General features: G+C 42.8%; 1 protein-coding gene across 8 annotated transcripts in view; it reads right to left on the bottom strand.

Moving 5' to 3' along the window:
- LOC144672768 (signal transducer and activator of transcription 5B-like) overlaps nt 1-25,633 on the bottom strand; it is a 186,138-nt gene that overhangs the window by 93,578 nt on the left and 66,927 nt on the right. For 2 of the 8 annotated variants that reach the window (XM_078534742.1, XM_078534750.1), the window contains exon 1: nt 18,993-19,282. The exons of 2 other annotated variants lie outside the window; for them this stretch is intronic. The gene's annotated coding sequence lies outside the window, so the exon portion shown is untranslated. Of the gene's footprint in view, nt 1-18,293; nt 18,375-18,456; nt 18,479-18,992; nt 19,283-25,633 lie in introns of those variants that run through there. 4 more of the 8 variants (XM_078534743.1, XM_078534745.1, XM_078534749.1 and 1 more) reach the window with 4 other exon arrangements.

Here is a 25,633-nt window from a genome sequence, read left to right as displayed (position 1 = left end):
CATTAACTGCCCTCTAAAACCACTTGGCTGTATCAAGCTGCTTTCAAAAAGGCAGCCCGCCACCAGTTTCTCAGGTTGGTGAATGCCACATAGATCCTAAAAATGAGTAATAATTTTTAGAAGATCTCTTCTGTATAACAGAGGAAGTCATGCTATAATGCAAAACAAACATTCTGGCACAATTTACACAAACAAATGTGCATGACACCAACTTTGGAAAAAGAAAGAGAATGTAAATGAGGTATTAGTGATTACATGACACTAAGGTTTAGTTTGAAATGATTTTAGGAATTCCACACTTGAGATCTTGGGAAAGAATGAGTCAGAGCAGAAGATATGTACAATGGGTCTTCATTTTAACCCTATGAGGATGTAGGGGGGAAGCATGAAGGATGGTGTATTTGCAACTTAAGTAAAAAGGGAGAAAAGTTCAGAGGAGCTCTAACCAACATTTAGATAAACCTCTGATATAAATCTCAACAAATGTATGTTAGGATCATTAAAAGTGACATCCTGGCTGTGTCACTCAATGCAACCCCTCAGGAGGAGATTTTCAATGCAGCCTCATAACATGGCAAAATATACCCACTTCAGAAACTTAAGCACAAACGTCTAGGCTGACGCTTAGTGCAGTACTGAAGGGGCACTGCACGGACAAATGCTGCCTTTTGGTTGAGACAACAACTTGTATTTGCATAGCACCTTTAACATAAAGGAACGCCCCAAGGTGCATCACAGGAACACTAAAACAAAGTATGACGCTGAACCACATAAGGAGATATTAGGTCAGATGACCAAAAGCTTGGTCAAAGAGGTAGATTTAAAGGAGTGTCTTAAAGGAGGAAAGCAAGGTAGAGAGGTCTAAGAAGAGTATTCCAGAGTTTGAAGCCCAGGCAGCTGAAGGCATGGCCACTAATGATGGAGCATTTCAAATTGGAGATGAACAAGGGGACAGAATTAGAGGAGCACAGATATCTCAGAGGGTCATGGGGCTAGAAGAGATTACAGCGATGGGGAGGAGCGAGGCCATGGAGTGATTCAAAAACAAGGATAATAATTTTAAAATCAAGATGTTGCTTGACTGGGAGCCAGCGGAGGTCAGCGAGCACAGGGGTGATAGAGGAATAGGACCTGCTGCGTGTCAGACGTGGGAAGCAGAATGCAAGAGGCCAGCCAGAAGTGCATTGAAAGAGTCAAGTCTAGAGGTAACAAAGGAATGAATGAGAGTTTCAGGAGATGAGCTGACACAGGGTCCAAGTCAAGTAATGTTACAGGAGGTGGAAACAGATGGTCTTAGCTGTGGTACAAATGTGGTCGGAAACTCATCTCGGGATCAAATGTGACACCAAAGGTTGCAAACAAACTGCCTTAATCTCAGACTGTTGCCAGGGGGAGGGAAGGAGTCAGTAGCTAGTGAATGGAGTTTGAAACAAGGACCAAAATATATGGCTTCAGTCTTCCCAATACTTAATTGGGTACGGGGTGTTAGATAAGCAGTCTGATAATTTAGTAATAGTGCAGCAGTCAAGAGAGGTGATGGTGAGGTAGAGCTGGGGGTCGTCAACATACATGTAAAAACTAACACTGGCTTCAGATGATGTCACCTTGGGGCTGTATATAGATCAGAAATAGGAGGGAGCCTAGGATAGGGGGTACCAGAGTGCAGGAGCAGGAAGAGAAGCCGTTGCAAGTGATTCTCTAGCTACAATTAGATAAGAATGGAACAGGGGAGTTCTTCCCAGTATCCGAGCCAATATTTGTTCCTCAATCAAATCAGGAGAATTATCTGGTCTCGCACATGACCATAACAGACCTCCAGTATGCAGATGACTGTTATCCTGGCGCACACGGAAGATGACCTACAGGCCACCCTTGACCTGTTTGAAGAAACATATTGAGTTCTAGGACTGCATCTGAATGCCAATTAGACAAAGGTCCTCTTCCAGCCAAAACCAGGGCTCACACCAAATCTCCCCAGCATCATGGCTGCAGGTCACCACCTGGATGCAGTCAACCATTTTTGTTATCTCAGTTGCCACGTGCCCCAGTCAGCAACCACTGACCTAGAGATCCTGCACAGGATACAGCACGCAAGCTCCTCCTTTGGGAAGCTGCTCAGACAAGTCTTCACTAACCATCACCTACGATCAGACACAAAAGGTCACAGTCTACAAGGCAGTCATCCCATGGACATTCCTCTACAGCTGCGAAAGCTGGGTAACATATCACCGATACCAGAGAAAGCTCAAAACATACCATTAGCACTGCCTATGGACGGATCACCGTATGAACATCAGCATCCCCCAGGAGTCAGGAGCCCTAAGCATAGAGATGACCATTCCCGAGCAGCAACTGCAATGGACGCTGTGTCAGAATGGTGACACTTGCAAGTGCGCCCTCGACTCTCAGCTCACGACTGGTCAAAAGATCAAAGAACGGCCAGACCTTTAAAAGATACCCTGAAAGCCAACTCAAAGATTGGCTTTGACCTCAACAGCTGCGAAGAGTGCGCACTGGACTGCCCACAATGGTGAGCCCTGCTTCACCAAGGTGTAGCTGGTTTGAAGCAAGACGGATGACGAAGGCTGAAAACACAAGAGCAAGAAGAAAGCTCAAGAAGTCGCAACCATGGACTGACCAATGACGGGAACGTGGATTTTAGATTTTTTCCCCCTCTTAATGCTGTTACTTTCCCACCCCCTTTACTTTGCACTGACTTTACCCCTATTCTTTTACTCTCCTCCTTTCTTTCTTGCTCTCCCTCCCACTCTAGGACTCCATGGTAAGTGTCCTCCTCGTTCGAGGGACCGCCATTAGACTTATCTGGTCATTATCATAAGAGTCATAAAATCATTACAGCTGTTTGTGGGACTGTATTAAGTGGAAATTGGTTACCATTATTTTCTATTTTGGCTGCAAAGTGGTTTGGACCAACCTGAAGTCATGACAGGTACTGGATAAATGCAAGTCTGTTTAATTTGAGCAAAGAAAAAATTCTCACACCCAAAGATTAATAAAGGTCAAAACCTTCTTGTTGCCAAGAAAGTAATGTGATTTGAGATATCACAAATGCCATTATATTTTACCACTGATACCTGCACAAAAAAGGTTATTAATCTTTATAACTGATGGCTGAAAAGGGGAATGATGATAGCATGTATGACTAACGTCTCAAAGTCCATCATTTGGATCTGGGCGGCAGGGCGGGGCGGTCGTACTGAAGAGGAAAGAGAGAAAAAAAAAGTGCCCAGTAGAATGAAGTGAAAGAAAACTCATCATGAAAGCATGAAACAGAGTTTGTGGGGGAATGACAGAACCGCACAGAACCTAATCCTTGGCTGATAGCTGGCAAAACAGACATGTTATTGCATGAAACAAGTACAAGGAGGGTTTCCCTATTTGGCACTTCAGCACACCCGTCCTAGAGGACAGCAGTACATCTCATCTATCAGGAGACGGGCTGCAGGCTCAACAATCTATAGGCCTATGCACTGTTTACCCTTGAGTTCTGACACCCATTAATGTTCTGTGTCTTGTCAAACCAAAGTCTCATATCCACAGGAAAAGTGGTGAACTTATTGCCTCTTACACAAAAGGCCTCCATGACTGATATATATCTGTGCACACAGTGACTGACTGATTTAGCATGTCACCGGGTTTTAATGTATGTCCGCACAAGAGTCACCCCTGTAGTACAAGCTGTCTACTTAACTGGATTCCAAGAAATGGCATAATGATGTGGGAGCTCCTTTGTGAAGCAGAGCCAAAGACAAGTCTTCTGAGATACCCCAGAAGGACTGTCTAGGCAAGTAGACATAGGCCTTGGAGTAAGGATGGTTGTACACACTCCTTTCTTGATCCTGCAAAAACTGTCCTTCCCTCTCCAAATCTGGGTGAATCATTGGAGCTCCCAATTAAAAGAATTCCCATCTTGCCCACTTTTGTTGCTGGGAGCAAGATGTCTAGAAATTAAATACCTTGCAACACAAAGAAAAAAAAAAAGACCCAAATAGCAGCACAAAATGCATGACAAAATGAAAAAGTAATAAAGAACACTTTATAACCAAAAAGTAAAATGGGAAACTTACCTACACCTCTAGGCATCCACATATGGCAGTGCCTGTTTAAATGTTCTTCATTCTCACTTATTTGTTTTGACATTGTGCAGAAATTCTAAGAGTCAGAATATCTTAGACCTGATCCACAAACACAGCAATTGTCAGGGTACAATAAACATTTCCTGTTCATAGTAACAACGAGATTTAAAAATCCACACAAGTTGGATCACAGCTTACTCAACCTTCCTTCCAGAATAAACAAACACCGACTCCTAGAGACCACCTAGTAGCTATATGGCCCAAGCCACGTCAGTTGACAGATAGTAAAAGAAAAGCAAAAAAAAAGGTACTGGACTGGTAGTTAAGGTGGTTAAAAAGGCACACAGGATACTTCCCTTTAGTAGCTGAGGTACGGAGTATAAGAGCAAGGAAGATCTGTATAAAACGCTAGTTAGACCGCAGCTAGAGTACTGCATACAGTTCTGGTTACCACATTACAGGAAGGATGTGATCGTATAGAGCAGAGGAGATTTACAAAGATGTTGCCAGGGATAGAGAAATTTAGCGGAAAGATTGGATAGGCTGGGATTGTTTACTTTGAAACAAAGGCGGCTGAGGGGAGATTTAATTAAGGTGCATAAAATTGTGAGGGGCCTAGACAGAGTTGATAGGAAGGATCGGTTTCCATTAGCAGAGAAGTTAATAACCAGGGGTCATAGATTTAATGTAATTGACAGAAGGATTAGAAGGGGGCGGAGGAGAAGTTTTTTCACCCAGAGCATGGTGGGAGTCTGGAAATCACATTCTGAAAGGGTGGAACAGACGCACTTAAAAAAAATACTTGTATATGCACTTGAAGTGCTGTAACCTACAGGGTTACGAGACTGGATTGCTCTTTTCAGCCAACACCGACACAATGGGTTGAATGGTCGCCTTCTGAGCCATAGATTTTCTTGTTTCTAAAAACAGAGCTTGTGGCTAGTATAGGATAAACATGTCCAGCTGAACTAGTATTTCAACATTTTAATGCACAACAGCCTTGGTCCAAACATAGACAAAAGAGCTGAATTCCAGGGGTGAGGTAAGAGTTATTGCCCTTGACATCAAGCCAGCATTTGACTTAATGTGACATCAAGGAGCCACAAGGGGGTGGGAGGAAACACTCTTATCGGTTGGGGGAGTCATACTTAGCACAAAGGAAGATGGTTGTGGTTGTTGGAGATCAATCATCTCAGTATTGGGACATTGCTGCAGGAGTTCCTCAGGGTAGTTTTTTAGGTTCAGCCATCTTCAGCTGTCTCATCAATGACCTTCTCTCCAACATAGTCAGAAATAGGGTTGTTTGCTGTTTACTTTAGTCCCATTCGCAACTCCAGATACGGAAACAGTCCATGCCACATGCAGCAAGACTTGGATGACATTCAGGCCTGGACTGATAAATGAGAAGTGAAATTCACGCTGCATAGTGCCAGGCAATGACCATTTCCACCAAGAATCTAACCAACTTCCTTTTGACATTCAACAGTATTATCAACATCCAGAGAGTAACCATTGACCAGAAATTTAACCAGATCAGCCATCGAAAATCTGTGGCTATAAAGGGCAGGTCAGAGGCAAGTAACTCACCTCCTGACTCCCCAAAGCCTGTCCACCATCTACAAAGCACAAGTCAGGAGTGTGATGGAATACTCCCCACTTGCCTGGATGAGTGCAGCTCCAACAACACTAGAAGCTCAATAACATCCAGGACCCCATTCATCACCTTAAATGTTCACTCCCTCCACCACCAACGCACAGCGGCAGCAGTGTGTGTACCATCTACAAGATGCACTGCAGCAACTCACCAAGGCTCCATCGACAGCGCCGCCCAAACCCGAGATCAGAAAAACAAAGGGCAGCAGACACATGGGAGCACCACCACCTGCGAGTCCCCAAAAATTATACACCATCCTTACTTGGAACTATATCAGCCATTCATTCCTTCACTGTCACTGGGTCCAAATCCTGGAACTCCCTACAACAGCACTGTAGGTATACCTACACCACCTGGACTGCAGTGGATCAAGGCGGCAGCTCACCACCACCTTCTCAAGGGGCAATTAGGAATGGGTAATAAATGCTGGCCTTGCCAGCGACACACTTCTCAAAAACGAATATAAAAAACAAACAACTTTAGGAAGAAATCTCAGATTTATAGTGCCTTTCCTGACATTTTAAGAAACAGCTTAAATAGTGTGTATGCTGTAAAAGAAACACAATCATCCAAAGCAGCAGTTAACATAGTAACACAGATCAATGATTAACAAAGTGTAGGAACAATAGAGCATTATACAAATACTTTTCTGGTTTTATTCAGTTACCAAAAAGAGCTCTGAAGGATAAGATGGCAGGGATTTGGAGCTCCAACTCATATTGTGGTACTACATGGAGTCATGTCACAATTCCTTACACAATGGTATTACAGCAATGTTTGGGTTTCTGCTTGGCATCACTCCAACTTCGAACAATTTCAACATCTTTAAAAAGACAGTTTGAAAAAAACTGCAAAAGCACAAGACTACCAATCCAGAATTCAGCTTGTACAGGCACTGACACCGAAAATACAAATTAAGGTCGAGGATCCTGAAAATAGGAATACATTCTAATGTGCCAAGGCCAACTTTCAGGACTCTGACACTGGATTCAATAAATCAAAAAGGAAATGCACAGTTTAAATCTCTTGACACACGGGGTCATTTTAGCTCACCCCACCCAGTGGGAATGGACAACTGCACTTTAAAATTGCTGCCTACACTGGCCCACTTCTGCCCACTACCGGCTTGAACTGAGCCTTTTTTTTTTTAAAAAGGCAGGAATCTCAGTAATCCATGTGGAATCAGTGGATATGTTGTAACATGCTGGCTTGTACAGTTTGCAATCTGCAGGGCATGCTTCATGTTTTAATTGCTGTATCTATCCTGTATACCTTTGGATAATTGTTCAAAGTGATTGATACAGTTTTTAAAAAATATTAACTTAGAATTTACTGACTTTTTAAACTTTCAGGAAATAACTACAACTTCTTTTATTTAGTTTGCCTTCTCTCCAGCTGTTTCCTAACATGGTGGGGTCCAGCACTGCAGTCTTTAGCCCTTTAACAAGGTTTTTCAATAAAATAACACTTTGTAAGCACTGCAGTTACTGCAAAATATTTATTTCAATGTAGGAGCTAGGCTGATCTTACAAAAACATTTACCCTAGATCCCTAGGTGTGGTTTAGATACTGACCTCATTTATTGCCCAGAACCTGAGCAGCAGTCAGATTGCGTGGTACACAAATCATCCCTTCCTGAACCTGACCAGCATGTCTGGCACCAGGAAGAACTTGTTTTGAAAGGTGGACTAATTTAGTGCTAAGCTTTGTACCACAGTTTGTTTTGAAATTGGTTGATAATGGTGGAACAATGCAATTTTAAAAAAACTCCTCAAACATTTAGGCGCATGGATGTTGGGTGACGAGTGACAACAGAATCAGGTTCAACAGCAATCACTGAATAGCCCATTGGTTGTCAAAGCTCATTCATAATGGTCACCTTGGTGAGGTGCTGGAGGACCTTCTCATTTCCAGCAGGAGCATGGAAGCCATTTGCAGCACCCCTACTACCGCCTGTCTGGGATCAATTCACACAGCACAGCAGGGAATATTCTGCTCCATTTGTTATTGCACCTTTGTGAAGCCCTTCAGGAGTTTTTCCACATTAAAGGCACTATATAAATGCAAGTTGCCGTCTACATGGCTCAGGTACTCACAGGATAAATATGGTGCCATTGGTATAACTTTCACTTGGATAATAGAGAAGTAGTCAACACTTCCAACCACAAACCAACCCAATGAAAAAGTTACATCTTATTGAAGAAATGGTTTGCGGAATGCTGCTTATGACATGTAGGAATAATTCTCAGGTATCCCTCCACTACAAGTCAGAGTGCTGTGGAAAATTGCCCAGGTATGTCCTGTACACAAAAAGCAGGACAAATCCAACCCAGTCAACTACTGCCCCAGTCAGTCGACTCTCGATCACCTGCTCACTGACGCCCAGTTTGGGTTCTGCCAGGGCCGCTCAGCTCCTGACCTCATTACAGCCCTTGTTTCAAACATGGGCAAAAGAGCTGAATTCCCAAAGTGAGATGAGAGGGATTGCCTTTGACATCAAGGTCGTATTGGACAGAGCATGGAATCAAGGAGAACTAGCAAAACTGGAGTCAATGGGAATCAGGGGGGAAACTCTCCGCTGGATGGAGTCATACCTAGCACAAAGGAAGATGGTTGGGGCTGTTGGAGGCCAATCATCTCAGCCCCAGGAAATCACTGCAGGAGTTCCTCAGGTTAGTGTCCTCTCCCCAACCATCTTCAGCTGCTTCATCAATGACCTTCCTTCCATCACAAGGTCCGAAGTGGGGATGTTTGCTGGAATACTCTTTACTGGCCTGGATGAGTGCTCCCACAACACTCAAGGAGCTTAGCATCACCCAGGACAAAGCAGACCACTTAATTGGCACCACATCCATAAACATTCACTCTCTCCACGACCGACGCACTGTAGCAGCAGTGTGTGTACCATCTACAAGATGCACTGCAGGAATTCACCAAGGCTCCTTTGACAGCACCTTCCAAATCCACGCCCACTACCATTTGGAAGGACAAAGAGCAGCAGATAGTTGGGAAGACCACCACCTGGAAGTTCCCCTCCAAGTCACACACCATCCTGACTTGGAAATATATCACCGTTCCTTCACGGTCATTGGGTCAAAATCCTGGAACTCCCTTCCTAACAGCACTGTGGGTGTACCTACACCACATGGACTGCAGCGGTTCAAGGCAGCTCACCACCACTTTCTCAAGGGCAGCTAGGGATAAGCAATAAATGCTGGCTCAGCTAGCGAAGCCCACATCCTGTGAATGAATAAAAAAAAACTCTTCCGAGGAGAGTTTCAGGCTGGACTTGTGGGCAGCTGGAAGACAAGATAGAGGAGCTGGAAAAGATGGGAGTCTTACTCCCTACAGACTGGATTAGCAATATGGTAACGGTGAAAAAAATCTGGAAAGCTGAGTGTGTGCATAGATCCAAAGGATCTCAATAAAGAGATCTCACTGCCACCATGTCAACCATTGAAGAAATTTTACTACAACATGCCAAGGCAAAGATCTTTACCACCCTAGATGTGAAGGATGGATACTGGCAAGTGAAATTGGATGAAAGCAGCAGTTTTATGACTACGGTCTGGACACCATTTGGGAGGTACGGATGGTTGCGCATGCCGCTTGGCATTTTTACTGTTCCAGAAGAGTATCAACGCAGACAGCATGAGATAGTCAATGATCTTCCAGAAGTGGAATCGATTGTGGATGGTCTGCTAGTCTATGGATGTGGAGGTACAATGGAAGAAGCCATCGCAGACCATGATCAGAATATAGTGGGACTGCTGGAGAGAGCCTCGCCAGATGAACCTGAAGCTGAACAAGAAGCTGAAACTGAAGATGGCTGAAGTCAAGTACATCAGTCATGTGCTGACAGCAGAAGGACTTTGTCCTGATCCTGATAAGATGCGAGCTGTAGAAGAGATGCAGCAGCCAACAGATGTGAAGACAATGTAACAATTTGTTGTATTTGTGAACTATTTAGCAAAGTTCTTGCTCAGTTTGTCATCAAAGTGTGAACCTTTATGCAAGCTCACTGCAAAGGATGTTCAGTGATATTGGGGCACAGAACAAGCAGCTTTCACTCACATCAAACTAATGTCGACAATGCCAGTGCTGAGCTATGATGTCAACAATGAAGTCACCCTGCAGTGTGATACCAGCAAAACAGGACTTGGAGTTGCCTTCACGTAGCAAGGACAATTAGTTGCATTTGCATCCAGAACATTAATGCAAACAGAATGATGTTATGCACAGATTGAGAAAGAGTGCCTGGCTATTGTCTTTGCTTGTGAACATTTTAATCAGTGCCTGGGAGAGAGAAAGTGACGGTAGATTCTGACCACAAGCCACTTCAAAGCAATTTTCGAAGCACTTCTATCTGCTCCAAAAACACCTGCAAAGGATGTTACTTCGTTTTCAGCGATATCATTTGGAAATGAAGTACAAGCAAGGGAAGCAAATGTACATCGTTGACCTGCTGTCAAGAGAGACACTCCCTTTGAAGGGAGTTGATGATGCTAGTACGGCATGTGAAATCTTCCAGGTTCAACAAGAAGCAACAGCACAACATGCTCTAGAAGTCTTCAACCCAGCAGAGACATTGAATCTGACAGACAAGCATCTTGCTCAGGTCAAGCAAACTATGCAATGGGATACAACTCTCCAATTGCTACAGGAAGTAGTGATGAAAGGTTGGCCTGAAAGCATCAAGGACTCACCTGTTGCTTTAAAAGAGCATTGGGCGTACAGAGATGAAGTGATTGCCCAAGATGGCATCTTGTACAAAGGGACTAGAGTCATTGTCCCTAAAGAGATGAGAAAAGAGATGCTGACGCACATCCATGCAATCCATCAAGAAATTGAGTCTAGTCTGAGGAAGACAAAAGAAGTGTTCCACTGGCCAAACATGAGCAATGAGATTAAGGACCACATCAGCCAGTGCAGTGCTTGTAGAGAACATTAAGCTAAAGAGCCACTCATGACATCCCAGACGGCAACTGAAGAAGCTTGGGGCAGGCTTTGTCACTATCTTTGGAACTGATTATCTTGACACCGTTGACTACCATTCAGACTATGGGAGTTAGACAAGCCGATGGCAACGACTGCCAGTGAGATCGTAGAAGCCTGAAAGCACACTTTGGTCTTCATGGCATTCTTGACATTGTGATAAGCGACAATGGCCCTCCAGTTCATGAATGAAGAATTCAGGCACTTCATGAATGATTGGGAAATTCAGCACTACACATCATCACCACACTACCCTCAGTCAAATGGAAAGGCTGAGGCAGCGGTGAAAATTACCAAAGCAAATCAAAAACTCAAGTAGATCCAGTACAGATGTGTACAAGGCAGAGTGGAGAAGCACACCTAGTAAGGGCGTGGAAAGTAGTCCAGTCCAGTGACTAATGTCATGCTGCACCCAAACTGCTCTTCCAATAGCTAAAAAAAAAACTACTGAAGTAGTAACAGGAGTGAGTGAAAAAAAAATCAAACTGGAATGACAAAGCCAAATTTCACTTTTGATAAAGTGGCCAAATTATTGCCAGAGTTGAGAGCCAGACAGAGTGCAAACATTCAACGCATTCAACAAAATTCAGCCCACTTGGCAAACTGGAACCAGTGTAAAGCAGTTGTCGCCTTGAATGTGTGTGGTGAAAGGAAACAACCAGATATATCATCGCGACCACAGGCACACGCAACCGGAGAAGCTACTCCTTCACAGCAGGCAAGGAAGAGTTGATTTTGCCAACTGAACAAGGGACGGAACGGCCATCAGTCCCAGAGGTCAACTGCTCCCCAACAAACGCAACAGATCAGCAGCAACACTCGCTACGGCAACGACATTCCCTGGTGAGGCAAAGTTGCCCCAGGTACCAGCAGACACCAGACAAACAACCAATAGCAACCCACACGTGTACCATTAGAAGACCTGAACGCTTTAAAGATTATTTACGCAATGCGTGTGTACAGCCAGACAAAGGTGAGACAAGCTAGAATGAACAGATTTGTTCGCTCATGACGACTTTCTTTATAGACCACCAATGTGGGTACCTTGCAATTGCAGTGTGTTTTTTTTCTTTTTATGAAAAGTGGCATGTTTGGAGGAATGCCTTTGTGCATCCCTGGGACCATGGTCTCATGCCTGCGCCTGCTTCCTGCAGAAGCACCAATTCCCCTGCCAGCTCACACTGCACTCACCTCACAGGCCAGGGGCAGCTGCTGAGCAGGTTGAGCCTCCTACCAAGCAAACCAGCACCCAGAGACACAACAGTTGCTATTCCATTACTCGCATATACTTTTCTCTACAACTACACGAGAGCTTTGCCTTTAACCTTCTCAGCGGGGAAAAAAAACAGGTAATAGCATTTACGAGTGCAACCCATGTCAAGCACCAGTTTACAGGATATGAATTTATTTGCTAAAATAACCCCCTTAACAGCTTTTTGACCACACCTTTTTGTTTTACGAGCACCTTGTGATGTCAATGGTCAAAAAAAATTACAAGTTGATGTAAGCTTTGACTATTGTGGGTATCTTGAGTGAAACCGTGAGAAGCAGGGAACTAAGCTCCTACCACAACCAGTCACTTCCCTGTAGAGGTCAACAATGTGTCTTATCAGATCAAAGTTTTCTCCCCACCCCTTTTTCTGTCTCAAGTTTTTTTTAAATGCCTTGAGTGCCAGAGAAATGGCATAATCCAAAACATATTCAGGGACACTGTACACTTCAGTATAAAACTCTATGGAGTGTGCAACACTCTCATGCAAGGCACATGATTCATGACTAGTCAAGGCATCACACAATAATGGCAGCCGATCTATCCTATGCTATTGCATTCAAAATGTTGCTGACAAAATTCTTATTATTAGCTGCTAGACTTTCTACCAAAACAGCCAAAATAATTTAGGACATTTCACTAATATGCATTGCCAATAATAAAACACAACACATTCTGATGGCATGTCTCGAACTATTTTAACAAAGGTATTATCCCATTTAGAGTAAACAAATTAACACAATAAAATAGCATGCAGATTAATGTCCTGCAAACATGTCAAGACATAACGAGGATCTGATGATTTCCAGCCCAGGTTATTAAAAGAAACAGGTGAAGAAATTGCAGGTGTGCGGTCATAATTTTCTACAACTCTCTAGATTCAGGAATTGCCTTTGGATTGGAAAACTGCAAATGGAGACAGTATGTGAGAAATTCAAGACATGACATGTAGTGAGGGTAGCAGGTTTAGGAGGAAAAAGGTAAACTTTCCCAAAGCTTTCCACCACTGGGCTTTTCTTGTGTAATTTTTGGGTCTGTTGTAGATTAATTGATAGATATATTACTATTAGTTAATAACTCCATTATTGTTGTATCATACAACTAACAGGGTAGCAGAAGGCCAACTAGATGGACCTTGGTCTTTTTTCATCCAGCAAGTCCTATTTTCCTACGTCACTCCATTATTTAAAGGGGGAAACCAAGAAACCACAGGTCTGTCAGTTTCAGTTGTGGGGAAGTTACTGGAATTTAGCACCAGAGACAGAGTGACTGAACAATTGGACAAGTATGGGCTGATCAAAGAGAGTCACAGGATTACATACATAGGATATACAGCACAGAAACAGATCATTTGGCCCAACCAGTCCATGTTGGTGTTCACGTTCCACTCAAGCCTCCTCCCATCTTTCAAAGAGGATTTGTGAAGGGTGGGTCAAGTCTGATTAATCTAGTTGAATTTTTTAAAGCATGTCACTAGCACGGTGGATAGGAGAGCATCTATTGATGTTGCCAATGTGAACTTCAAGGCAGCTGGAGAGCTGCATCAGGATGCCCATAGCTTGCCTGCCAAATTCAAATTAAACCAAGGCCTCAAAATTACAGATGTCTCTGTTGTTGGAATGGGTTTGCAGATGGTACAAAGTTGGAAGGCACAGTAAATAGTGTAGATGGGAACAGGAAGCTGTAATGGGACACTGATAGATTAAGCGAGTGGGTAAAACTGTGGCAGATATAGTTCAATGTGGGGCAAGTGAGGTCATCCACTTTGGACCCCAGAAAGATAGATCAAAGCATTTTCTAAATGATGAGAAGCTAGGGACTGTGGATGAACAACAGAATTTCTAGTGTACAGAAATCACTAAGCTAGTGGACATGGGTCAAAAAAATCATTAAACACAATGGCACAAATTGGTCATGAAGAATATATTATGAATCCCAAGACAAAGAAAAATGGAAAATGGATTCAAGAGATCTAACTGCCAAAACTTGCTCCATTTCTTGTCTGTAGTATCAACGGTGTAAAATATCCAGGGGCTGAGATCACAACATAAACTGCAAGAGTGGACAAGCAATTTCTCTAATCAAATCAGATGATTACCGAACAATGATACTCCACTGCAATTAGAGGCAGAGCAGCAAATGGATCTAGGAGTGCAGATACACAGTTGTAAGCACAACACAGGCTACTAAAACCATTAAAAACACTGGGGGTTCATTTCTAGAGGGATAGAATTGAAAGAGAGGTTGTGTTAAATTTATATATAAAAACTTGTTTAGATCATACTTTGAGAACTGTGCACAGTTCTGATCGCCATATTATAAAAAAGTGCAAAAAAGATTTACAAGGATGATACCAGAAGAGAGAGGTTATAACCATTAGAAAAGATTGAACAGGCTGGGGCTCTTTTGTCCAGAAAAGTAAAGACTGAGGGGCGACCCAATAGAGGTCTTTAAGACATAGGGAAGATGTGTCCAATTGTGCAAAGACCAAACCTAAGGGCCATAAATACAAGACAGTCACTAATAGATGCAATAGAGAATTCAAGAAAAACAACTTTACCCAGAGTGGTGAGAATGTGGAACTTGCTACGACAAGTCATTGCATTTAAGGGGAAGCTAGATAAACACGAGGGAGAAAGGAATAGAAGGATATGGTGATAGAGTTAGATGAAGTAGAGGTGGGAGGAGGCTGGAGTAGGATAAACACTGGCACAGACCAGTTATGTCAAATGATCTGTTTCTGTGCTATGGACTCGATGTAATTCTATGTAGTAGACAAGAAAGTGAAATGTTATCATGTGACTACAGGACTTATTTCACCAACTGATAACAAGAATAGTTCAGATATAATGCTGCACATTTTATATCACCGCAAAATGGTTTCCACATTGCAATAGAAGTGAGGAAAGTTGTGTAACTGCAGTTGAACTGGCATCGGATATTCTACATTAGGTTTGGGACCAACTTGGGAGGTAGATTTGCACTGCTTTGATTTTGGCATGATCAAAGCCAAGCCAACTTTTTAATTTTTAAAAATGGACTGCAGGGCTGTATTTCATCACCATGGCAGAAATATTGAGAAAAAGAGTAGGCCATAAAGCCCCTTGAGCCCGCTCCACCATTTAATTGTGGCTGATCATCTACCTCAACACCACTTCCCCACCCAATCCTCATATCCCTTTATTCTCTTAGTATGTAAAAGTCTATTGATCTTAGTTTCAGATATACTCAATGATTGAGCATCCACAACCCTCTTGGGTAGAGAATTCCAAAGATTCACAATCCTTTGAGTGAAGAAATTTCTCCTCATCCCAATCCTAAATGGCTGACCCCTTATCCTGAGCCTGTGACCTCCCCCCACCCCCAGTTCTAGACTCTCCAGCCAGGGAGGAAAAACAGCCTCTCGACATCTACCCCGTCAAGCCCTCTTAAGAATTTTATACACTTCAATGAGATCACCTCTCATTCTTCTAAACTCCAGGGAATATCAGCCCATTCTGCTCAAATCTCTCCTCATAGGACAATCCTCTCATCCCAGGAATTAGTCTGGGTGAACCGTGGTTGCACTCCCCTAAAGCAAGTGCATCCTTCCTTGGTCTCACCAAGTCCAATATAATTGCAGCAAGAATTCCCTACTTTTATACTCCAACCTCCTATGAAAGTCAACATACCATTTTCTTTCCTAATTGCTTGCTGTACCTGCATGTTAGCTTTCTGCGGTTCATGTACACCCAAATCCCTCTGCTTATCAACATTTACTAGTCTCTCACTGTTTAAAACAATATTCTGCTTTCCTATCCAAGTGAATAATTTCACATTTCCCCAGAGTATACTCCATTCACCTGGTCTATATTCCTTTGCAACCTCTTCACATCCTCCAGTTTACTTTCCAGCAACCTTGCGACACCCCACCAGTAACAACCCACCAACCCGAAAGTGGTTTATTTATTCTTACTTTATTTTCTGTCTATTAATCAACCCTCAACCCAAACCAATATAACACAAGTAATAGTTAGATTATACTATGCCTGGTTATGAATACCTGTGGATTATAAGAGGAGAAATGACTGAAAGTGGTGTACTGGTAGTCTGGACTTTGGACAGACTGGTGTTGACCACTTCCAATTTTTATTTAGAAGAGGTGCTTTAATTTACTTCAAATCACATACAAACAAAACCAACCCATTTAAAGGCATGCTCTATTTTGATGTTACTTATAACTAATGCACTCATAGGAACACAGGACTTAGCAGGGGTAGGTCATTTGGCCCTTCAAGCCTGCTCCACCATTCAAGAAGATCATGGCTGATCAGTTTGTGGTCTCAACTCCACTTTCCTGCCTGTCCCCCATAACCCCTGACTCCCTTGTCGATCAAACATCTGTCTAACTCAGCCTTGAATAAATTCAATGACCCAACCTCCACTGCTCTCTGGGGAAGAGAATTCCACAGACTGACGACCCTCAAAAAAATTTCTCCTCATCACTGTCTTAAAAGGGAAACCTCATTCTTAAACTGGGCCCCTTGGTTCTCCTTTTTATATGGGGCAAGAAGCTATAAGTCAGGAATTTCAGAGTTGTAAATTCAATCCAGCATAACTGCATTAGTTATCAAATATTGTAATACTTTGTTTTTCCAAGTTTGTGGTCTACTTTCATTACCATTTTGTGCAGCATGAATATTGTGACACAGGTGACTTTAAAGTGTTTTAGTACTTCAGCTGAGGTAGTAATTGAGATACCACAATCAACCTCAGTGCTACAGGCTAGGAAAGGGAATATCAACAACAGCTCCTGCTCTTGACTCTTGCTGGAAAGCGCATGCATGTAAACAATGGGCAAGAGCAGGAGAAAGCTCACCAATGACGCCTGAATAGTTGACCAACCAACTGTCACCGTCTAGGTCAGTACTGTTACTGAATGATGGGAGCTGTGTGTTAAGCACAGTGGAGTATATTTACTCATATTATGAGAGTATATGTAAGGCCTTTTCTGCTAAAAGTAGTGCCTGGGCTACAACTATGGTACCATAGTCACATCAGTGGCTAGTCAGCAATTTCTGTTGGACAACTCTGATCTTGGCTGGCACGTAAAGAATGGATACTTGGGCAATGTGTTAAAGGCCAAATGATACATGGTAGTGTACTTCAGTATTACGCACCACATATAGAGAGCAGAAATGTTTGAAGGGGGTGAAAGTTACTGGGAGGTAAGGGTGCCAAGGTTACCCAAGGGATAGGGGGGGGGGGCAAGGGAGACAGGAAAATGGAGTTCAGGCCACAATCATATCAGCCATGATCTTACTAAATGGGGAGCCGGCTTGAGTGGCCAGATGACCTACTCCTGCTCCTATTTGAATGGCATCCATTCCAGCACCTTAAACATTCACTCCCTCCACCACCGACACACAGGGGTAGCAGCGTGTACACCATCTACAAGATGCACTGCAGCGACTCACCAAGGCTCCTTCAACAGCACCTTCCAAACCCACGACCTCTACCACCTCAAAAGACAAGGGCAGCAGACACATGGGGAACACCACCACCTGCAAGTTCCCCTCCCAGCCACTCACCATCCCGACTTGGGAATATATCACTGTTACTGGGTTAAAAAAAAAAATCACAGAATTGTTACAGCACAGGAGGCAGCTATTTGTGTCTGCACCAACTCTCTGAATGAGCAATAGTGCCATTTCCCAGACTTCTCCCTGTAACCCTGCACATTCTTCCTTTTCAGATAGTAATTCCTTTTAAATGCTTCAATTGAACCAGCCTCCACCACACTCTCAGGCAGTGATTTCCAAACCCTAACCACTTGCTGCGTATAAAAGTTTCTCCTCATATCACTTTTGCTTCTTTTACTAATTACTTTAAATCTGTGCCTTCTCATTCTCGATCCTTTCATGAGTGGGAGCAGTTTCTCCCCATCTACTCTGTCCAGATCCCTCATGATTTCCTCTCTGCCTTCTTTTCTCAAAGGAAAACAGTCCCAATTTTTCCAAAATCCTGGAACTCTCTCCCTAACAGCACTGTGGGTGTACCTACACCACAGGGACTGTAGCGGTTCGAGAAGGCAGCTCACCACCACCTTCTCCAGGGCAATTAGGGATGGGCAATAATAAATGCTGGCCTCACCTGTGTGAAGCCCACATCCCGTGAAGGAATATATTATATATAAATTTTTGCATGACATGAGAAAAATGTAATGGCATATGCTGAGCATTTGCAGTTTGCTTTTCCTCCCTACAAGCACTATAATGAAAAATAATCAGTTTGCAACCTGACTCTTGATTATGCATTCCATGGTGAACGAGGTGCTTGACTTAACAAGCATGTTTCAACAGCAGTGACTTGGTCAGCCTAACACTTAAACTCAAGTGTTCTGATAAAAGGTTATCGACCTAAAACACTAACCATTTTTCTATCCACAGGCTCTGCCTGACCTGAGTATTTGCAGCATTTTCTGTTTTTATTTCACCAGGTCCCATGTTTGGCATCCAGCACAACCAATCGGAAGGGAAGAATGGCCGAATGGGTTGTGATATCGCGTGTGGTACTTTTCCGATTGGCTCACCCAATGATCCACGGCAACATTTCTCTCTGGTGCCATTAGCCTCAACAGTAAAGAATCATTTTTTTTTAAAACTAAGAAAATCAATTGTTAAATCAAAATAACAAATCTTCAACGAAGTTATACAACTATTTGTGAAACACGTTGGTTTGTTTGTTCCTCCGTGGCAAGCTTTCAGAATTGCGCTCAAACTTTGTTTTTAAAAAAACTTTTAATGAAATGTTTTCTGCACAAAAGTGACAGACGACGAGTAAATTTTTTCTTTTTAAAAATCAGCTGCATACTTCAACAAGAGTGATCATATAAAAACCAGAAATATAAATGGTTTGTTTCTTCCGTAACTTTCCTATTTTTTTTTCAACTATTTAGGTTCAGGAAGAAAAGCGAATTAAAAAGACTTAAAACAACCTTAATCACCAGTCAAAACGAAAGTCGAACTCATCCGAGTTTGCTCCACTTTACCTCACACCAGAAGCACAAGCGAATTCTTTTCCATTTAACTCCTGTGGTTTTTTTTTATATTTTGTGCTTTGAAATACGGCTTCTTCGGTGTAGAACTCTTTAATTGTTTAAGAACAATATTTTCCTGCGCGTCTCACCATATGTTTGTTATTTGAAGACAAATAAAACTGCTAATAGCGCTGCCGCTCGAAGCTGAAGAGGTTTCCGCTTGTGTGGCACGAGTTCCTCCCCGTGAAAATAATTTGTTTTCGCTTTTCTGGTGATTGGTTGAGAATCCAGCAGCAACACCACACACTACACCCAAAAAAAACAACACACCACAGCTGTCAACAGCAAGACAGGGCCAACATTTTTAACCCAGAGGTGTCAACAATCAGTTAGCAAAGTTAACAGACAAATAATTTTGCTAAACTATTGTGAACCCCTGACAATAGCTAACAGTGGAATTTAGGATCAAAAAGAGTCTGATGAAAGGTCATTGATCCGAACTTTCTCTCTCCACACAGATGCTGCCTGACTTGCTATGTCCAGCATTTTCTGTTTATCTTTCAGGTTTCCAGCACCCGCTGCTTTTTGCCTTCACTCAAATCGCTAGTTGGTTTAAACACGTAATGACAACTTTTAATAAAGCACCATTAACGTGGTAAAACGTCCCAAGCTGCTTCAAAGCGGCATCATCAAACAAAATCTGACCCAGGCCACATAAGGAAAAATTAGATCAGATAACTGAGAGCTTGGTCAAAGAAGTGGGTTTTAAAGGAGGAGAGGATTAGGGAGAGAATTCCAGAGTTTGGAACTTCCGTAGTTGAATGCACTGCCGCCAATGGTGCAGTGATGGGAATTGGAGAGATGCAAGAGGCCGAAATTGAAGGAATGTAGAGATCTCAAGAGTTGTAGGGGGAGGAGGTTACAAAGACATGGGGAGGGGGGGTCATGGAGAAAATTGAATTTTTATTTGTAGGATTGGCATATATTGAAATATGTTGCATTTTTATTGTTATTTTCTCTCCTGAAAGTGATCATTCGTGCTAGGGTGTGGGTTTTTTTTTCTGGCACTCTCTAACACCTCACACAAGTGTTCATTTTTCATGTGTGAATTTTAACAGCAGGAGTTCATAATTATTTGATCATGGAGGGCATAACAGCTGAGTCTAATCCTGTCCTCATCCAGTGAAAGGAATTATCAAGAGGAAGAGCTGTAGCTCTTTTAAAGCCAACCAAATAAACTAAATTAACAAAATGAGGGATAAAATAAAATGCAGCCCCTAAGTTTGGGTCACTACAAAACCAAAGACAAAATTTAAAGGAAACTTACAAACATCAAATCAAAATGTGGTTAAAGGGGTCGATAAAACACCCCAGTCCCCGTGGTGCCCACCGGGTACAGAAGGCCTCGACAGTGCCGGCAGACACTGCGTGCTCCCTCTCCAGGGACACCTGGCCGCGAACGTAGCCACGGAAGAGGGGCAAACAATCGGGCGGGACGACCCCCTCGATCGCCCGCTGCCTGGACCTGTTAATGGCCAACTTGGCCAGGCCCAGGAGCAGGTTCACGAGGAGGTCCTCCTCCTTCCCGACCCCCTTCCGCACCGGGTGTCCGTAAATCAGGAGCGTGGGACTGAAGTGCAAACAAAACAGTAATAAAAGGTTTTTTAAATAACTGAAAAGGGAGTGCAGCCTACAACACCCTATATAAACATGGTCCATGGACTCCACAAAACCGCAAAAAGGACAGGTATCTTGGGAGTCCGAGGAAGAGTTGTAAAGTGGCTGTACCAGAATTTCACAGAGCAGACAGAGATTTATTAAGGCCACAGCTGTACAAAACACCTAAAGTGGAAGATCGTGAAGAAGAGAAAAAGGATTTAATAGGACTTATGGTTTCATAAATAGAAGAGGGAAGGAGTTGTAAATTGTATCAATTGATGTTAAGTACATACAGGTGAAGGGCACTGATTGGATCGTTATTTGAGCGCATATAAAGAGACACTTAAGTGTAAGAGTAGAGTCAGGAGATGTATATGCCTGTAATGTTTCACTCTGTAAATAAAAATCATGGTAATCATAATTCTTCCCAGTCAACCTACTGTTAATCAGTTTCTAGTACAACCTCTGGAACTTCAAGATTGAGTTGCTTGCACATTTTGGTGCATTTGTTTTGTTAACAGTTATTGCTCTGAAAAATTCTTTGAGCAAACTTCATGAATGGCCAATGCCTTGCTCAGTTCTCAGAGATTCAAATTGAAGTACTACTCAACAATTTATTTTATATCACTGAAGGGACATTGATACTCATGTAGTGTTGACAGGGTTTTGGGGTACTGTTTATAGTCATGGCATATAATGGTGACATTCATGCCATGAAAATGGTTTTTGTTACATATATCATCTGAAAATTAATGAAGATTATACTTCAATCTGCCTCCAGCAAGTAATTTCACACACACATACAATTAGTAACACTTGCCCTTAAAAGCACTACAGGTTAATACTGGTATGGGTGTTTTTGGCAATAGTGGGCTAATTTTTAAAATATAAACACAACAAGAAATCACATCAGACCCTGCAATTACAATATACAACTTGTAATTATACAGTGCTTTTAACATAGAAAAACATCCCAAGTGTAAAGCATTTTACAGAGGCATACTCGCAAAAGAATTTGACAAGCCAAAGATCTATTAGGGAGGTTGACCAAAATGATGGGCTTTGTAGAAGGATCTTAAAGGATGAAAGGAAAGTGGAAAGGCAGAAGGGTTCAGGGAGGGAATTCCACAGCATGGAGACTAGCTGGCTGAAGGCATGACCACCACTAGTGGGAGAAAGGGAGGGAGGATACACAATAGCCCACAATTCGAGGAACGGAGAGTTTGGGCGGGTTAAAGGGCTGGAGGAGGATAGAGATAGGGAGGGGTGAGGCCATTTGGGTCTTTGTGAATATGGGTTCTGAGGCTCACCTTGGGGTTGAATAAGTTCAACCCAAGACAGTAGCCAGGAAGGGAGATGGAATCAGTGGCAAAGGTACAAAGTGGCTTTTCTTCATCACAAAGACAAGTTGGAGATGCGGTGGTAGATTGCAAGGTCAGAGTGGTCCAGGATGGATTTTTTGGAGGAGGGTGTGATGTAACTGGTTTTAAGATGGAAGATACAGTACCTGCAGGGAGAGAACCCATGTCAAAAAATGAAAAAAATGTAAAAATAAATTTTAAATCTTTTTTTTTCTGATTTTGCTCTCCATATCACCTGCAGATGTTGACTCTTGCTGAGATACAGTTCCACAGGCACTGGTATCCTTCAAGCATAAATAGTGAAGAAGCTATTCAATCATGAAGGCTATCACAGCTGACTCCAATTTGTCTTCATATATACATATATGACCTCTTCAGGGGTACCTGGATATTGATACTGGGCTGGATACCAGTGCAATTAAATCTGTCTTTTAATTTTTTAGTATGACTTGAACTTTCTTGAAGACTGTGGGAGTTTGTTCTCTAGCCCCCTCTTGTGTTCAGTCACTTAACAAAATATAACCCTAATACAAAAGTGAAATCCTGCAGATGCTGGCAATCGAAGATAAAAGCAGAAAATGCTGGAAATACTCAGTAGTCAGGAAGCATCTGTAGTGAGAGCAGTGTTAATATTTCAGGTTGATGACCTTATATCAGGATCTGCATTTAGTCTCCACAGTTCAGAGGGGACTGCATTGTGAGCAGTCAATACAGTACGCTAAATTGAAAGTACAAATAAATCATGGTTTCACCTGCAAGGAATATTTGACACCCTGGACAGTGAGAAGGAAGGAGGTGAAATGGCAGATGTTGCATCTCCTGCGCTTGCATGGGAAGATACCCTGGCTGGGAAGGTGTTGGGTGATCTCTTTGCAGAACACAGTCGTTCAGTCCACAGGTCAGACTCCCAGCTTCCTGTCATTTTTATTCTCTGTCCCACTCCCACCTCTCTGTCCTTGGCCTTCTGCACTGTTCCAATGAAGCTCAATGTAAGCTCAAGGAACAGCGCCTGATCTCTTGATTAGGCACTTCTTTAGTCTTCAGGACTCAATACTGAGTTCAATAATTTCGGATCATGATCATTACCACCATTATTTTGGACAGCAGTTATTGGTAATAAGTCTACCATTTCCCATTTACACCTCCTCCAGATCCACCTTTTCATTTCTTAATCTGTGCTATTACCATCCCCTTTTGCTTTATACCATCACTCCTTTTGTCATTTCATCTCTCCTGCTTTCTATGCCATCATAGACCTTCCCTTTTATTCTTTCCCTGTATCTGCATTTGCTTAAAACCTGTTACATCTCTAAGATTTTCCAGTTCTGATGAATGCTCATCGACCTGAAATGTTAACTCTGTTTTTCTTTCTCCACAAATGTTATTGCAATTAGCTGACTGAATTGCCAAGAGCCTCCCAGCAGAGAACATTATCACGTAGTATGACATATATTAAAAACAAGTGTGACCAGATGTCCTGGTTTTGCCAGGACAGTCCCATGTTTTAAATAAATCATAGTGTGTCCTGACAATCTGCTCAAAATTGTTCAAATGTCCTGGTTTTTATCTTTTCCCTTTTTGGACAACCTTTAAACTATACCAATGGGAACAAGGCAGCAGCAAAATACTAATGCAGCTGGAATATAAACCTAGCAGATACAGCAGGGCTGGGGGGAGCGGGGGGAAACATCCTGGGATGATTGACAGCTAATCCCAGGGAGACACCTGGGCCTTTGCTCCAGGAGCTCTTGCGTGATCTGTCCAGGCCAATCTCCCGAATGTGGTGTTGACAGCACCTCTTAGCAACCATGAGCTTGCTGACAGCAGAGGATTTGCAGCAGGTGATGTAGTTCCAAATAAAAGCACTTAATGAGAGGGCTGGGGGAGAAACAGCTTAGCACTGCACTGGAGTAGGGAACAGACTCTCATATCACCTTAATGTGAAATTCAATATTACCGAGGGATGGTCAACATGTCCAGGTTTTGACTTTTGAAACTATGGGCATAGAGCCATAGAGGGCTATGGCACAGAAAAAGGCCCTTCGGCCCATCGAGTCTATGCCGGTCAAACAAGTACCTAACTATTCTAATCCTCTTTGCCAGCACTAGGCTCATAGCCTTGTATGCCACGGCATCGCAAGTGCATATCCAAATACTTCTTAAATGTTATGAGGGTTTCTGCCTCTACCACCCTTTCAGGCAGAGAGGTCCAGATTCCCACCACCCTCTGGGTGAAAAAATTCTTTCTCACATCCCCTCTAAACCTCCTGCCCCTTACCTTAAATCTATGCCCCCTGGTTATTGATCCCTCCACCAAGGGGAAAAGTTCCTTCCTGTCTACCCTATCAATGCTCCTCATAATTTTATACACCTCAATCATATCGCCCCTCAATCTCCTCTGCTCCAGGGAAAATAACCCCAGTCGATCCAGTCTCTCCTCATAACTAAAACTCTCCAGCCCAGGCAACATCCTGGTAAATCTCCTCTGCACTCTCTCTAGTGCAATCACATCCTTCCTATAATGCGGATTCCAGAACTGCACGCAATATTCTAGCTGTGGCCTAACCAGTGTTTTATACAGTTCCAGCATAACCTCCCTGCTCTTATATTCTATGCCTCAGCTAATAAAGGCAAGTATCCCATATGCCACCTTAACCACCTTATCTACCTGCCCCGCTTATCTACCTTAAGGGACCGGTGGACATGCACACCAAGGTCCCTCTGATCCTTGGTGCTTCCCAGGGTCCTACCATTCATCGTGTATTCCCGTGCCTTATTTGTCCTGCCCAAGTGCATCACCTTACACTTATCCAGATTAAATTCCATTTGCCACTGATCAGCCCATCTCACCAGTTCGTCTATATCCTCCTGTAATCTAAGGCTATCCTCCTCACTATTTACCACCCCACCAATTTTCATGTCATCTGCGAACTTACTGATCAACCCTCCTACTTTCAAGTCTAAATCGTTTATATATACCACAAACAGCAAGGGACCCAACACCGATCCCTGTGGAACCCCACTGGACACAGGCATCCAGTCACAAAAACACCTCTTGACCATCAACCTGCTTCCTGCCACTCAGCCAATTCTGGATCCAATTTGCCAAAGTGGCTAGGATACCATGGGCTCTTAACTTCATTATCAGTCTCCTATGCGGGACCTTATCAAAACCTAAATATAAATTACAAATCAGTTTACTGAATGTAAACAGTAGCAGAAAATCCATAAAGCTGATTTCACTTGATTACAGAACAGTTTAGCTCAATATACTAAGTTAATCAAATGTGAAACACTGTTTTAACTCTCTTTATACTAAAACCTGGACCAGTCTCCCTAATGCAAGACCACCACAGCATCGAGAACTTCCAACAGGACAGGCTCAGAGGAATTGATTAGCTGAGATACAGGACAAATTAAAGTGATCTCCTGACCTTCACCCAGATTAAACACAAAGGTATTTGCCTGCAAAACATGGCCCTTTAATATACTGTTTGATTTGAGTGGTTTCTACTTGCTTTTCAATCAAAATGTATTTGCATAGTAATACTGCATTTCATCCTGAAAGAGTATTGTCTA

Source organism: Cetorhinus maximus, chromosome X, assembly GCF_964194155.1.
Source record: "Cetorhinus maximus chromosome X, sCetMax3.hap1.1, whole genome shotgun sequence".
Taxonomy (NCBI): domain Eukaryota; kingdom Metazoa; phylum Chordata; class Chondrichthyes; order Lamniformes; family Cetorhinidae; genus Cetorhinus; species Cetorhinus maximus.
The sequence above is the reverse complement of the archived record's forward strand: the minus strand, read 5'-3'. Positions and strand labels throughout refer to the sequence as shown.